The 15,895-nt window shown below is 50.8% G+C and overlaps 1 pseudogene; it reads right to left on the reverse strand.

Moving 5' to 3' along the window:
- Window positions 1-1,426: 1,426 nt before the first annotated feature.
- Window positions 1,427-11,855, reverse strand: LOC113593128 (uncharacterized; annotated as a pseudogene).
- Between the last annotated feature and the right edge of the window lie 4,040 nt (window positions 11,856-15,895).

Genomic DNA, 15,895 nt, shown 5'->3' on the forward strand with positions numbered 1-15,895 from the left:
GAGCAGGCACAGCCCACATTGACACACCCCAAGGATCCTGGAGAGACTCGCCTGTCTCCCTCACCTGACCTGGTCCCATGCAACACCCCCACTCTAAGTATACCCTGTCTCTGCCCTGTGCCCCTGTCCCTGTGGCCACCCTGTCCTGGCCACTCTCTGGAATCCAGGCCTGGGAACAACCCTCCATAAGGCACTGACATGGGACACATGCCCAGCACAGGGTTGGAACCAGGAAAACACCCCCTTCCATGACAACTTAGATGGGAAAGGTCATGCCAGGGTCTGTGCACCCCTTCTTCTTGTAGTGGCCTCCACTGATGTGCCAGAGCTGTCCTGGAGAGCGTGCGCATGCCCTTGCAGACATGTGTGTAATCTGCATCATGCACCTGTGAGTTGGAGTTCTGTGTCTGTGGTTATATTGACTGTGGACATGAATTTCCTGTTATTTGGCTGTTTTCACGTTTTCTGATGAGGTTTTGGGGTGACAGTGGGGTTCGTGGGGAAAGGATTTTTGAAGTCATCTTTGGTGCAAAAACATGATTTCATTAAAGCAGGGGGACAGGACCAGTGGCCCTGGTGGAAGAGCTGCCTAGGCAGCATGAGGAGAGACTAGTTATATACTATGGAGCTGGGGGGAGGTCAAGTCCAGGGGAAGTTTCCAGTGAGACTTTCATATGCTAAATAAGACGCCCAGGATCCTGGAGGCCTAGCTTTTGTCAAACTAGGGTTGTCTGCCCTCTAGCAAAGCATTAGCATTAGGACACAGGGAGTTGCTGGAGAAATGTTTCACTCTGCTGGCCTCAAGTATTTGTCAATGGGCTGCAGGTTTTAAGGAAATTTAGTCCTATCTGCCATTTCCTTCTGCCTTGGTTTCCTACATCACTACGGAGGGATGTTGCTGGGGTTCTAGGAAACCAAGTCCATAGGTTTCTGGAGATTACCATTGCCTTTTTCTCGTGATTTCCTAAGGTGTTTGTAAGTAGATGGAGACGGCCCTGCAGGACTGTGATCTCTGTTAACCATTTGTTTTTCTTTCCTTTTCCTTTGTTCTTGGGCAGCCAGGAGTGCCCAAGGGATATCACACATATCCCACCTGGTGGTGGGGGCGGGGGTTTGAGGCCTGGCAGCTTGCCTTATGCTCCCTCATCATTTTCCTCTTGTGTTTATCTGTATGCATGTGTATCTGTCTGTGTCTCTGAATGAGCATATGTCTGCTGTGCAAATCTCTGTGTCTGTGACTGTATTATCTGTATCTCTCAGGTACACGTGTCCCTGTGAGAGTATCCGTGTGTATCTGTGTTTCGTGCCTGTGTATTGGTTGTATGTGTGAATTTGCTGTCACTTTGGGTGTTTCTGACCACAACTGTGTGTGTGTTTTCTGTGTGCCCAGTGTGTGTAGGGTTTGCTTCATGGGAGTGTTGCACATGTCCCTGAGGATTATCCTACCCGTTTTATGGAGCTAAAAAACTGTTCAAGGTCACCTGGCGCATCACTGCAGGGAATGAGATACAAACCTGAGTGTCTGTGAAATCGGAGTTCAGCCTCGTTCCTCACCCTTTGCTGTGAGCAGAGTCTGAAACTCAAGGAAGCTACAGGAAAGGGAATGTTTGAGGCAAAGAAAGGCCCTCCAAACCTGATTTGCCTTTTTCACCTCTAAACAGGTTCTTCATCATGAGCTTCAGGGGGTCCCTGGCCCAGCGGGTGTTGAGTGGAAATTTTGTTTGTGCATTTTTCTGGAACAAGAAGCTGTAGGTTTCACCAGTTTCTCTAAGGAGTCCCCCCCCCCAGAATTCCATGTTATTCAGGCTTTCAAGAGAGTAGCAAAAGTAGGTTATCAGGACAGCTACCACGAACTTGGTCAGCACTACAATCTGCATAACCCCTGGGCTTCTCTGGAGTGCTGAAATTCCTGAAAACCCAGCCCAAAAACCAAGGATGCTTTTCCCCAAGGCAGTCCTTCCCAGGACATGCAATGGAGATGAGAGTTCTTAAGAGGCCTCCATATCCTGGAAAAGCAGTCATCAAAGTAGAGTCCACTCACTCTAAGCACCACATAAAATGACTCTGCATAAGGACAGGAAATGTGAGAACTCCTGTGTATGGTCTTTAGTTGTTAAAGTGAGGAATCAGGGGTGCCTGGGTGGCTCAGTTAAGTGTCTGACTTCAGCTCAGCTCGTGATCTCGCGGTTCATGAGTTCGAGCCCCACATCAGGCTCTGTGCTATGCCTCGGAGCCTGGAGCCTGCTTCGGATTCTGTGTCTCCCTCTCTCTCTGCCCCTCCCCTGCTCATGCTTTGTCTGTCTCTGCCTGTAAAAAATAAATAAAATTAAAAAAAAAATTTTTTTAAATAAATAAAGTGAGGAATCAATGCAATATGTGGATGGATGCTGGCACCCTCACTTGAGATGCCCACGTCAGACAGTGAGAATCAGGAAGCTCAGACCAAGAACGGTGACTGGCAGTGGCACCCTCACTGGGGTATGTTGCACATATTACAGCTATGAGCCCCCCAAAAGGAGATATGCAGATGTATTATCCAGGGTTAGCGAGGCTAACCATCACTAAGCATGGCTTAACCACCACTCCTCACCCCAGCCCTCACAGAACCACAGGCTGAAGAAAATACTGATAGAAGAAGCACAAGAAAACAATTGTGTCGACTCTCCCCTTGTCTTCAACAGCTAGCTTGTCCCAAGGTTAAAAACAACGATGTCCTATTCAGATCAAAGCAAAGTCAGCCAAGAATAATCAAAACTCTCCTGTAAAATATTCAATATATTCAATTAATGGTAAGTTTCTTCCTCAACATGTATCATGCTTTGACGTTAGCTAATGATTCCACGATGTAAGGATCATCATCCTTACAAACAAATTTTAAAATAACATTGACTGCACCTTCAGCTCAGTTTAAAATGTGTTATTATGTATGCTTTATAATGTACCTAATAACTGTTCACTGGTATTATTAGTACAACAAATGTGTACGGATTAGGGTACATACTAAAAAACATGTAAAAATACGTGTCTATAAAGTTTCATAAATAAGACCATGGAAATCACCAACTGTGTGCTGTAAGTCAAACAAATTCCCAAGGATTTGCCATCTCTTTGTGGCACCTAGTTTGGGTGCTTCTCAAACGATGTGCATTCATGCTACCTAGGGGCCTTGATAAAATGCAGATTCTATTTCAATAAGTCTGAGGCAGGGCATAAGATTCTTCTGCTCAAGCTCCCAGGTCATGAAAATGAGGCTGCTCCACAGGACACACTCTGAGTACTAAGTCCCTAAAAGAACTATAATGGTAACTTTTAAGTGTCCACTTTACTGAGCCACAGGGTGCCCAAATATTTGGTCACAGGTCATTCTGGATGCGTCTGAGAATGTGTGTTTGGATGAGATGAATGTTGACATTCAACAGACTGAGTAGATTGCCCTCCATTGTTCGAGTGGGCCTCGTCTAATCAGTTGAAGGCATGCACAGAACAAAAGGCCGACCCTCTCCTGAGTAAAGGGGAATTTTCCTGTCTGACAGCCTTCAATTGCATGTATGTATATATAAATAGAGTTCTCTTTCTCTGGGGAACCCTAACTAATACAGGTACCTTACTAAAGAAACTATAGTTTTCCTTGATATCACTTGTCCCAATTCAGAACAATTAGGTTGAAACATTGCCACTTTTTGTAGTCAAAAATGATTGAATATTGGCAATTTCATAAGGTTCAATTTAGTGTCAATTTCCTTCTAGATGTACTTGTGTGTTACCTGTCTTGGGCCATTTGACTGCATTCTTTGAGTGCAGGCATTGTGTCTGTACTGTCACTGCTCTCTTATAGCTCTCAAAACAGTGCTAGGTATGCCATAGGTGCTCAATAAATATCAATTAAATGAATATGTGAATGAATGAATGAATGAATGAATGAATAAAAGAGGCGATACTTTTCTTGTAAACTGGGATGTCAGAACCCAGAATTCCTCTGTGCCAGATACTGTTCTAGGCACTGAGGATACAACAGTAGAAGAGATTTGCGAAGTGTCCCTGCACTCCTTACTGTGGACAGTAATGTAAAGAGACGGATAATCAAGTAGCAAACCAGGAAATTAATAAGTTAATTTTAGGCTGTAATGTGAAATGAAGCAGGTAACACCAAGCGATGGGCTGGTAGGGGCTGGGGTGGGGGGATACTGGTAACTGAGCCTGGGTCGTCAGGGACGACTTCTCAGACAAGGTGACACTGGAGCGGAGATCTCAATGGCGAGGGAGCCAGCATGTGAGGTCTGATGGAGGATAATTCAATCCAAGCCAACACAACAGCTCCAAGGTAGCAATGAGCTTGACATATTTGAGGAACAAAAAGAGAATACGGCGTTCCTTCACTTTCCAATTACAGCGAGCAAATAAAAGACCCCAACATTCCCAAACAGAGCTCAGAACCTCCTCATCTTGGTTCAAAGCTTCCAGGAGTCCCGAGGTCTAAACCGTGTTCTGACATTTAAACACTTGACTAGGATTCCGGAGCATTTCCTCTTGTACCAGAAGCATCTTTCAGTCTTTCAAGATCTCAAGGGCCGTGGGCAGGAGGTAACTTTCTGGAGTGGTGGTTACGGGCAAAGCTCCTCAAACCACACTTAAACTTAAAACGTGTGCTTTCTATTGTGTAAAGTATATCCCACTGAAGGTGACTGCTAAAATGCAAGGACTCCACTGCCCAAAGAGAAGTAACCTGCCGTGAAAAAGGATATAGACAGACTACTCCATGGGCAAGGAGACGTGCCTGCAAGAGTTTCTCCAGGCTGGGGAGCTGGTCAAAGCCAGAGGGTAACCACAGACATGCAGGAAAAAGGGGAAGCAGGAGGAAGACAGAAAAGGCAAAAGAAGGGAAGACATTTATCGCTTGATGTCACTTCTTTAGAAGGGACTCCAGCTCTTCTGAAGTGTGTTTGAAAAGCACCCAGGACACTGTGCTGTGTAATGTGCCACTTGGATTTCTGATTCTGTTTGAAGGTGGGCAAAATAATGGCATGTGTTCCCTCCCGGCCTCAAGTGTATGGAGCGTTAAACAGGCATTCCTGCCCCCAAGGTCATTTCTCATCAATGCCTCCTCCAAGGGCACTGGCCCTGGCAGGGGCAGATGCAGGAAACACTCCTGGTCTTGGACTTACAGCGGCTCCTGGAACTGGCCCCCCTGCACGTGTTGCCATTTGCAGAACAGCAAGCACTTCTTTGTGATCTGAGAGCACGGAAGTCCTGCACGTGTCCCCTCAAAGGCCGTGCAGCCTAGTGGTCAAGGACCTGTGCCCTGGCCTCAGACTGTCCAGGTTGGAAGTCTGACTCCTCCACGCCCCAGGGCCTTGTTCATCCTCACAGAAAGAAATCTGTGCCTCTTCAAAGGCACAGGCACACTGTCCTAAGGCCTGCCTCACTGGGGCAGGACCTGACATTAAAGGGGAATTTATACCCAAGCTCACGGCAAAATAGAAGGCTGGACAAGAGTTCTTTAATATCACCCAGGCCAACACTTTGCAAGGCATTCAGGGTGGCCATACCTGGGTCTTCTCTCCTAGTCTGAACCTGTCACCCTCTGCTGCTTAACTCTGAAGGAGTTAGGAGCCTTGACCAATGTCACACAGCTAAAAAGATATAACAGAGCGAGGGCTAGGTACCCCTTTGGCAGGTAAGGGGTAGAAAATTCCAGTAATAAGGGTGATGGCAAAGGGGTAAAAGTTGCTGAGCAGTGACCAAGAGGTTCTGTGCTAAGGGCCTCCCAAGCCCAGTCTCAGTGAAACCCTCACACAAGCCTAGGACATAGGGATCACCATGGTCTCATTTTACAGACAAGAACCTAGAACTCAAAGAGGTGAAGTCACTTTCTCAAGGCCACACAACTCTCAAGTGGCCAGGCTGGATGGAAATCTCCGGCCATCTGACTTGAGATCGGCCTGACTGCGTCTCCAGGCACTGCAGGGACCAGCACTAAGGGAACTGGGTGGGGGTGGAGAAGGAGGTGAACCTGAGAGCTTCCTAAAGAGGGAAGTCACCCCTGGGAGGCAACCAACAGCTTCCCTGGGAAAATGCATGTCGGGTGTTGTCAGTTCTACCAATTTCTCAAGAGAAGTCAGAAATTGGGATTTCTATGTGAAATCTCCTTGGTTCTAAGTTGGGTTTAAAACACAATATATAACAGACACTGAAGAAATTTCACAGCCCAGACGCAGTGAGCCTTGACTGGATCTGAGTTTGGAAGCCCAAGCTCCAGAGGACATTTGTGGCACGACCAGGAAAATGTTACCGTGATTGGCTATTTGATGGTATCACAGAGTTTCTGTCCTTCTTGAGTGTGATCCTGGGACTGTGTTGTGTGGGGGAATGTCCTTGTTCTTAGGCAATCCACGGTGAAGGATTTAGGGATCAAGTGTCACGTCTGCAACTTCTTTCCAAATGTTTCGGCCAAGAAACAAAGGAAAAAGAAATGGAGGGAGAAAGGGAGAGAGAAAATGAAAATACAGACTGTGTACTAAAGCAGATATGACAAAATACTCATCATTGTGTGGCCTAGATTAGTAACTCTCAACTGGGGGTGATTCTACCCCCAGATGAGATGTGGCTATGACTGAGGACTTTTTTTTTTTAACTGTCACAATGCACAGAACAGCTTCCCACAACCAAGAATGAGCCGCCCCAATGGCAGTCGTAACGGGAGTGAAAAACCCTAAAGACATTTTTATCCTTCTTTGAAGTTTTGTCTTTTGTATGTGTAAAATGTTTCAGTTAAAAAGAGAGAGAGAGAGAGAGAGAGAGAAACTTAAAAATAAAAATAATACATAAATAGGGGCGTCTGGGTGGCTTGGTTAGTTGCGCGTCTGACTTCGGCCTAGGTCATGATCTCGCCGTTCCCGGGTTTGAGCCCTGTGTTGGGCTCTGTGCTGACAGCTTAGAGCCTGGAGCCTGTTTCAGATCTGTGTCTCCCCCCACCCCCTGTCTCTCTGCCCCTCCCGTGCTCATGCTCTGTCTCTCTCTCTCTCAAAAATAAACATTAAAAAAATTTTTTAAAAAGAATACATAAATAGCAATACCTTGCAGACCAAATAAAACATGTCTGTGTGGTTGGGTAACCACAGCTGGCCACTGTTTGCAGTCACTTGTTCTGATACAGAGGGGCAGGATATAATGCTGATGTGGCTGGTGAATGAGGGTCTCTGAAGCTCTGCCTGTATCATGGGCAAGACCCCTGCAGCTCCTGGAATTAGAGACTTTCTCCTGTTTTCAGGTACCAGTCGGCCCAGAAAGGAGCAGCCGACATGCCCAGGACTCTGGGTCTGAAAACTGACATCACAGAGGCCTCTTCTGGGATACCACAAGTGCACGGGTCACCAGAAGCAGTTGGTGACGTGGGGGTGCCTTCCGATGAAATGAGAATGAACCCTTCATCTCAGTGACCGGCACAGCCCAAGACAAATTAAGAGGCTGTGGCCGAGATGTTAATTTCACCCGGAAGCTCTCAGGTGGCTGGGTATACGCCACCCAGGTACCCCCTGACCTGTGGCTGGGACTTGAAATGAGTAACTGCATACACAGTGCAACATGCATTTGGACGGTCCTTGGGGCAGCCCCCAGCACCACAAATACACAAAGCACAAATAAGTGCAGAAAACACACAACCAAATGCAAATAAGAGAGTGGCACTGGATTAACGCATCCATCTCCAAGACTGAAATAGTCCCAAACTCAAGAACAGCCTTCCTTAAACGTGTAGGCCACTTTTGAGGCGCCATTCAGGGAGGCTGTTACATGCAGATTTCTGGGCCACATCCCAGATCTTTACTGACCCGGAATCTTTCCCTTTCCGGACAGAACACGGGAATATGCAACCCCACCCCCACCCAAAGCTCACTCAAACTGAAAACACGGTTGAAATCAGGGGGCTGGGGACTGCAGTTTTATGACTAACTGGGTGACCTTGGAGAAGCCACTCAACCTGAGCCATGATTTTCCCATCTATAAGTGGGAACTGATAGCACCTGTCTCCTAATGTGGTCACGCACACTAAAGGAGTGTTTGCACACGCATGCGCGCGAGTGTGTATGTATACATACACACACACACACACCCCTCTAGTGCAGTGTGCCTGGCAAATGTTCCTTCCTTTTCCGTACTAGTAACTGGCCACACACTGGAAAGCCTAGAGAGCTCTACAGAAGTACACAGACTCAGCAACCCTAGAGATCCTGATCTAAATTGCCTAGGGTGGGCCCCTAGCAACAGGGTTATTTTGGTTTGGTTTCTTTTTTAAAGCACTCCAGGTGGTGCTAAACAGCAGCTGGGGTTGAAAACCACACCGGGGAACCTGCCAATAAAAATCAACTATCCTTTGTCTTCAAGAGAATGTACTTCGACCACATTCTGGAATTGCCCAACTGTGTCCCGGGACAGTCTTGTGTCCAGGCTGTTACCAGAGGCGTGGATGCCCCGAGATTCCACCCCCCCCCCCCCCAAGCAGCCCTTTCCTGGTCCCTGCAGAAGTGGCTGCAACCGACTAGGCTGGGGGGATTCTTCTTCTCCACACCGAGCTTCAAGGTGGCAGGACAGGCACAGGAGTCCCTCCTGGGCCCTTGGGTGGGCGGTGGAGCGCTGCCTCAACAGGAGTACCCAGGTCACAAAAAGCCTGAAGATCACACATCACCATCCCCCGCCACAGGCTCAAGGGAGCCGCCCACCTTTAGCTCAGCTCGCACCTTCCCACCTCCTTCTCCCTCCTTTTCTACCCTCCTCCACCCCCCACTCAAACACTCGGGGGGGGGGGGAGGAGCTCCTGGAAGCGCTGGTTTGCAAGGGAAAGGCTCAGCGGATACTTCAGCAGAGGATCCGAATCTGCAAGGTTCTCTCGCACCAAGGCGGCACCCGTCGCCTGCCGCAGTCCTGCCTCGGTACTCTTCCTTCCCCTTAACACAGACCCCGCGAAGCTACAGGGACTGGGCAGGGACGGAGGGGAAGTGAAACCCCCGCCGGTGGGCTGGCGACAGGGCATCTTGGGGGTGCAGGAGGTGGGCGGGGCCAGCGTGTTGCTCTCTCAGTGGGTCAGAGTTTCCTGAATCCCCTCGAAGCTAACTTTTGTGCTTCAAGATGCCAACATCCCCCCACACCTCCCTGCTGACCCAAACCGAGAGGAACTTCCTCACCTCTTGCCCCAAATCCCTCCCCTCTTGGGGGGTGGGGTGGGAATCATCGGATACTCTGAGTATAAGTGGATAATAATTACTAGTGAGTTGGTAATGTTCCTTCGCCTATTTTGGGTGGGTCTCTGTTCAGGTTTTTTAGGCAGGCGCAGGGAGCTGGTGCATCCACGCGAGCACACTGGGGCCCCCGCCGGAGGTGTGGGGAGGGTGTGTGTCTGTGTGTAGGGGGGTGGGGGGACATAGGGAGACCCCGTTGCCCACATTCGGCAGGATCGAGCTAGCTAGCGCCCAGCCATCCAGCTGTCCCAAGACGGCCAGTCGCTCTCCAACCCCGCCCGCCCAGACCTCACGCCAACCCTGGCCCGCGTCGCGTCTGGGGGCTGCTTCCCGGTGACTGTGTCCTCTGCCTCCAAGGTTACTGGGTTGTGCGAATCAATTTAGACACTTTTTCAAGAAGCAAAAGGAAAGTCGCCCCATTAATCCCCAAATGCCTTCTCCCATCTGCTGCAACTCGCTCCCACTAGGACTTGCATAATGAAAGTTGAGGAATCAGGGGGCAGGAGGAGGGCTCCCGCCCTTGGAGTCCGCGCCAACCCCTGCAAGGGGCGCAGCGCGGGGCAGAGGAGCTGGCACCCAACAGGGAGAAGTGGCGACAGCGGAGAGCGGGGAGGGGTCCGGGTGGCGGGGAGGCAACCAAGGTTCTAATTCCTGGGACCTGGCAGCTCAGTGAGAGAGGCGGCCGCTCCAGGCAAGGCTTTTGTTCTCGCCCTCCCCTCTCTCTCTCTCCACCTCCTTTTCTCCAGCCTTGTGAGTTGCAGGCGGCACACACCCCTTCCCTCCCTCCCACACACCTGCTTCCCTTCAGGGCCCGCCTGCCCTGTTTACCTAGAAACTAGCATCTGGAATCCGAGGGGTAGACCCCTTGCCAAAACCCAAGACTCCGGGGGCCGTGGGCTCCCGGGCTGTGTGTGTCTCAGACCCGCCTCAATCCTAGGCGGGAGGGGGCGGCGAGAGGGTGAAGGAGGCTGGGAAGAGACCACCCCCCACATACACACACGCGCTCAAGTCCACACCCGTGCGGAGCCCAGCGCCCCCTCTCCGCGCTCGGAGCGAAAGTTGGCTTCCCGGGCGACCTCTCCCAGCGGAGGTGCGGGCGGTGGGGGACGCGCCATTGCCCACGGAAAGGTGGAGAAGGAAGAGGAAAGGTGGAGGGAGAGCGGCGCCGGGAGGGGAGGCGGGGGGTGGGGGGAAGGGGTTGAGCCCACCTGGACACGTGCTCCCTGTGCCGCCCGGGCGCCTTCTCCAGCCCCAGCTTGGTGAAGATGCCTACAAGCCCAATGACGTCCCACCCCGCAGACGATGTAAAGGATCAGGGTGGTCTTGTCCTTCGTGGGGTGGTGCAGGGGGTCGTCCTTGCGCGCGGGGTGGGGGGGGGGGCTTGCGGGTGTCTAGCCACAGCGGAGTGTCGTGCTTGGTGCAGGTGCTCTGCCTCAGTCCCGCTTCTTAAACAGGCGGCAGAACCGGAAGTCACAGAAGATGAAGCAGCAGAAGATGAAGTCTCCCGAGTGAACGGCTGGTCCCACTGGCCCATGACATCGAAGTAGCTCCGGCAGAAGTCCGGAGTGGGCGCTCGGGAAGGGGGCTCGTCTGAGACCCCCGCGCCCTCGCCGGCCTCTCCCCAGGCGGCCCCGGAGTGGGGGTCCCCCCCCCCCCCCCCGGCCAGCACTACCACGCCGCCCAGCTGCGCCAGCTGCCAGTGCCCCGCTCGCTCCTGCGCCGGGCACCCGCGGGCGCACAGCTCGGTGAGGAAGCAGCCGAGGAGCAGCCGGAGGACGCGACGAACCAAGTCTCCCAGCCTGGGCTCGGCCGCTGGGCCGCCGCCTCTCGCGGCAGGCAGGCAGCTGCGCGGGGCTCAGCCCGCGTTCGCCTCCCGCGCGCCGCACGCCGAGGAGGAGGGGCGGGGCGGGGGAAGGATGAGCCGCTGGGTGCAGCTCCGGGCGGCTACGGGGAGAGGCGGGGGCCAGAGGGCGGCGGAGAGCTGGTCTGGCCGCGTGAGTCTGCAGGAGCTGTGGTTCGAATCTGTCCTCCAGGGAAGGGGGGACTCGCAGGGGTTAGGTGGGGACAGACTAAGTGGTTTCCACTCCAAGGCAGACTGGGGCACAGTTTGATCAGGATCGCCCCTCCATGGTGCCCGGGGCCGCCTCAGCAAGCTTCGCCCTTCCCTTCCCCCGACTGCTCCCTCTAGCCAGGCGCGCGTCCAGATGGTTCTACGCCCTGGGATTTGCGGAGGACCAAGGCTTAGCTGGAAAGGCGGGGTGGCAAGCCCCTGGCCCAGGGATAAGCACCTCCGGGAGAGGGCCGTGGGAGGAACTGAAGTCAAAGAAGCGCAGGGGGTAGGGAGAGGCAGCAGACCAGGCCCAGGCAGGGGCACGTCCCACGTCCCGGAAGGTCTTTTCCCGGGACTCTCCCAGGCCCCAGGACCTGCCGCTTCTGTCTCTCTACAACCTGGCGGCGGCCTTCTCTGCGTTCCTTAGGAGGACACACCGCCGCGCCGCCTCTGCGCGCCCAGATCCGGTGCAGCGCAAGGCCTGGACACCTAGCCTCAGCCACCCTCCCACGCCTGGAGCCCGCGCCTGGGTCTCCGGAGTCGGCTGGCCCTGTGCTCACGGAGCCCCCAGACATCCTCACACTATGTGGCGCAGTCCGGCCTTGCTTCCCTGGCTTCCAGCCTCCGGTCGTGGCCCGTCAGCGTTTACAAATCTGCCGTCTCCACCCAGCCGATTCCAGCCCTCCGTCGTCCCTCTCTCATTTTCTCCCACTTCTTTCCTCTGCTTGAATTGGACTCCAATAGCCCCCAAAACAGGATTAGCACCAAAGCCGCTACACCGAAGTTAGATCTCCCACGCCACTGCGTTGTTGTTTTTTTGTTTTTTGTTTTTTTAATTGCATTAACTAAGTATACACTTTGCAGTCAGCTGGGCGGTTTGCAGGGAAATGATGTCTCCACCATCCCACCCCCTCCTTTGGGCTTCAGTCAGGGGCTTCTCAGGGCATTTTCATTTTCAAAGCACCAAAAAGTTGGGCCACATAGAAAATGATATGGTGGGTTCTCTTTAACTGAAACAGCATGGTTGGGGAGGTGGTTATTGGACTCTATTGCAAGCTTTCTCAAAATGACAGGGAGCTTGGGTAATTGTGCCTTCTCTTGGAAGAATGTCACCACCTCCTGTCTTCCAAAAGACTAGCATAGAATGACCCTGTTCCAGCAAAAAATGAACCAGGCCAACACTGACCCAGCATATCCAGGAGTAGGCCAGCCCTCAGAGACTCATTGAATCGCAGGCTGTATTATGTCCCAAACCCACCTGGACAAGGTGTGAGACTGTTTAGCCTAAATTCATCAGAGCCTCCGAATGAAGTTCCTGAAATAGGGGAGTGTGGCATGTCTGTAGACCCACACCCACCACCACTGTGTGAGCCTCTGCAAACACAAGCATTGGTGTGTGAGAGCTAATGATAGCTGACATTTATTTGATGCTTACAACATACCCACTAAGCTCACCTCTTCTAAAGTCACCTCCGCACAGATGCTCAAAGCAGTGCCTACGATCTCGCAGACAATCTGGGAACAGGTGCTAAACCACTGGAGTGACTGATCTCATTTAACTCTATCTCTAGATAATATTACCAGGCCCACACAACAGAGGGAGAGACTGAGGCTCAAAGCAGTTAAACCAGTTGCCCACCAGAGTAGCGCAGCAAGGACGCTACACAGTTGGCATTTGACCCAAGAAATGTGACTCCTGGGTCTGTGTTCTAACCATTGCAGGTAGTGCCTTCCTAAAATAGGCCTCTAGACTCCCTCTCCATCTGACATTACATTACATATTTGGTTTTTGCCCATCTCCGCACATTGAGCGGTAAACTTCAGGGTAGAAAGGGGCTTTGACTCCTACAGCATCTCCCAGCACCAGAAGCATGAGAAAAACTATTTACAGGCTGTTTTGATGAACTTACTAAGCTCTTATGCAAGATCGTTGGTGTTAAACCAAGGGACGAAAGGAATGCGTACAACAGGACAGGCAATGGAGTTTCTGCTGTAAGGATCACACAGAGGGATTGGGATGTTTCTAGGCACTAAATCAAAATTAGAAAGGACTCATCCAGCAGGCCTACCAAGGTCTGAGAAGCTGAGGCTCAAAGAGCTTAAGGGCTTTGTCCCAAGGTCACATGCTCGGCAAATGGGAAAGCCAGGGCTGGGTAGAGAATGCCAGACTCCTAGCCTCTGCTTTCCTGCCTGCCCACCCCACCACACCCCGCCCAGGCACCTCCCAGCAAGCCTTTCCCACAAGACGTGGGGGTGTTGAGCCACTTCTACGTTTGATTTTAAAAGAGAGAGAGAGAGAACAACAACAAAAACCCCCCTAAGTGAAAACAGACAAAATCTAGACAGAAAAGTCCCTCTTAGAATCTGTCTCCAATCTCTGTAAAATAGTGCCTGTCACCAGAACATTTGAGTCCAGTCCTCAGAGAAGACTCACCCTGGTCGCTGTTCCTGGCTTTAATTAACAGAGACTGCCCCCTCTGTCACAGGAGAGTGCAGGGAACCTGTTTCAGAAAGAAGCCAACCTGATAGACCAACCCTTCATGGCTTGTCTGCCAGATCCCAAACTTTAAACCACTATCCCTGCAAACTTCAACTAAACCAAATTCCCCTCCTATTCCCGCCTGCCCCTCTGGAATATTGCCCACACCCACTTCCCAAACCTTTGAAAAATACGTATAAGAAGGGAGAATCAGGTTCATTTTACTCTTTAAAGGAAGAAGGCCACTTTCCTCTGGGTATGTCAACTCAGTAAATAGAGTCACTGCCTCCTAATAGATGTGTGATTCTTGAGAACATGCCCCATTTAGAACATGTAGTTGAGAAAGCATTTCTCTCAGAGTTCCTGGTGGGGAGGGGTGCGGTGTGTGTGTGTGGGGGGGGGGCGGTGTTTATTCACTTCCTAATTGAAACACCTGTCAAGTTCATAGAAAATGAAACATCATCATCAAAGACCACCCCCTCCACTACCCAAATGAATTTATGCAAATGTGTTGAAATTAAAACGCAGCTCTTCAGGAAAGTGCTTTCTATGAAAGAGTTTATGACATTATTTACAACACAGGCACTTTTAATATCTAAGGAAGAATCTCGTTTGCTGCAGGCTTAATCATCTCAGTCTTCAGCATGATCTGCAAGGAGCCTGCAAACGTACACTCCCCAACAATTAAGGGGAAGGAGCGCTGTTACAATGGAGGTTTGCTCACCGGGACTTGCAGCCCACGTCAGTCTATACTCAGCTCTACAAATAAAACTGCGTTGTGGCCCTCACCGGAAGGCGTTGATTGTTAACAGTCCTCATCGGGTGACTTTTAGGGTTTCAGAAAGGTTTCTTAGCACCTGTTAGCCTTGAGAAAAAAGAAAAGAGATGACACAGAAGCTGTTGGTTGGAAATCTTAAGAGCTACCTGGGGGCTGGGGGGGTGCGGTGGGGGGATCAAAACTGGACCCCCATATACAGAGGGCAAGGAGAGACCAAAGAAGGAGGCAGAGGTCTCCAGATGGGTGGGTGGTGGGGTAATAAGCAAGGGAACTTACAAGGCCTGCCCTGGCCCTGCAAGGCAAGTGGATCTCTGTACCTGCCTGCCAGAATCTTACAAGTTTATATTACACGCAACCTGCAATAGGGGTCAGTAGTAAATCGTCCAGATGGTCTTAATAGCACTTTGCTCTCTCAAGGCTGCATCCTTGAAGCAGACTCCTAGTGCCAGAACGGTGTTTGGAATATACATTGCAAGGACAGGGGAGAGGGTGATGAGACTCCGATTGCCTACCTCCAGCTCAGGGGTCAACTGAAGGTCATGTCCCCTCGATGACTTTCTCCAACAGAAGCCAAAATGTCACCAGCACCTTGCCGTGCTAGGGCAACAGGCTGATTTGGTATGGTTTATTCTCTTGTTCTGAAAAGATAAAGGAAACTACAAGAGAAGTGAAGAGGGTCTAAATTTTGGTTCCCCCAGACTACAAGTAGTAGGTGAGATGAGTTTTGGTGGTACCCAAACATGTTTTTTTAATAATTTTATATTTATTTTTAATGTGTGTCAGAAAAAAATAACAACATATCAAACACTTGGCTTCATGGGCAGAAACATTTAAGGTGCACATCAATTTAAAGTCCATTTAAGAAGAATGATAAATATGTTATAGTATTTATTAATAAAGTAAAAATGAAGAAAATAAGATGAAGTGTCTTGTGTTTAGGAAAAGTGGGTTTTGGTATGAGGACAGGGTTTCTCAGCTTCAATGCTATTGATTTTTTTTTAATGTTTATTTTTTTTTGAGAGTGAGAGACAGAGCATGAGCAGAGCAGGGACAGAGAGAGAGAGAGAGAGAGAGAGAGAGAGAGAGAGAAGAAGACATGGAATCTGAAGCATGCTCCAGGCTCTGACCTGTCAGCACAGACTGGATGAGTGGCTCAAACTCACGGACCATGAGAACATGACCTGAGCCAAAGTCAGTAGCTTAACCGGCTGAGCCACCCAGGAACCCAATGCTATTGACATTTTGGAGTGGATCATTCTGTGATGCGGGAAGCTGATGTGGGGGGCTGTCCTGGGCATTGTAGAAGGTTCAGCAGCATCTTTGGACTCTACCCACTAGGTGCCAGGAGCATCTCCCAG

Source organism: Acinonyx jubatus, chromosome D1 (genome assembly GCF_027475565.1).
Source record: "Acinonyx jubatus isolate Ajub_Pintada_27869175 chromosome D1, VMU_Ajub_asm_v1.0, whole genome shotgun sequence".
Taxonomy (NCBI): Eukaryota; Metazoa; Chordata; class Mammalia; order Carnivora; family Felidae; genus Acinonyx; species Acinonyx jubatus.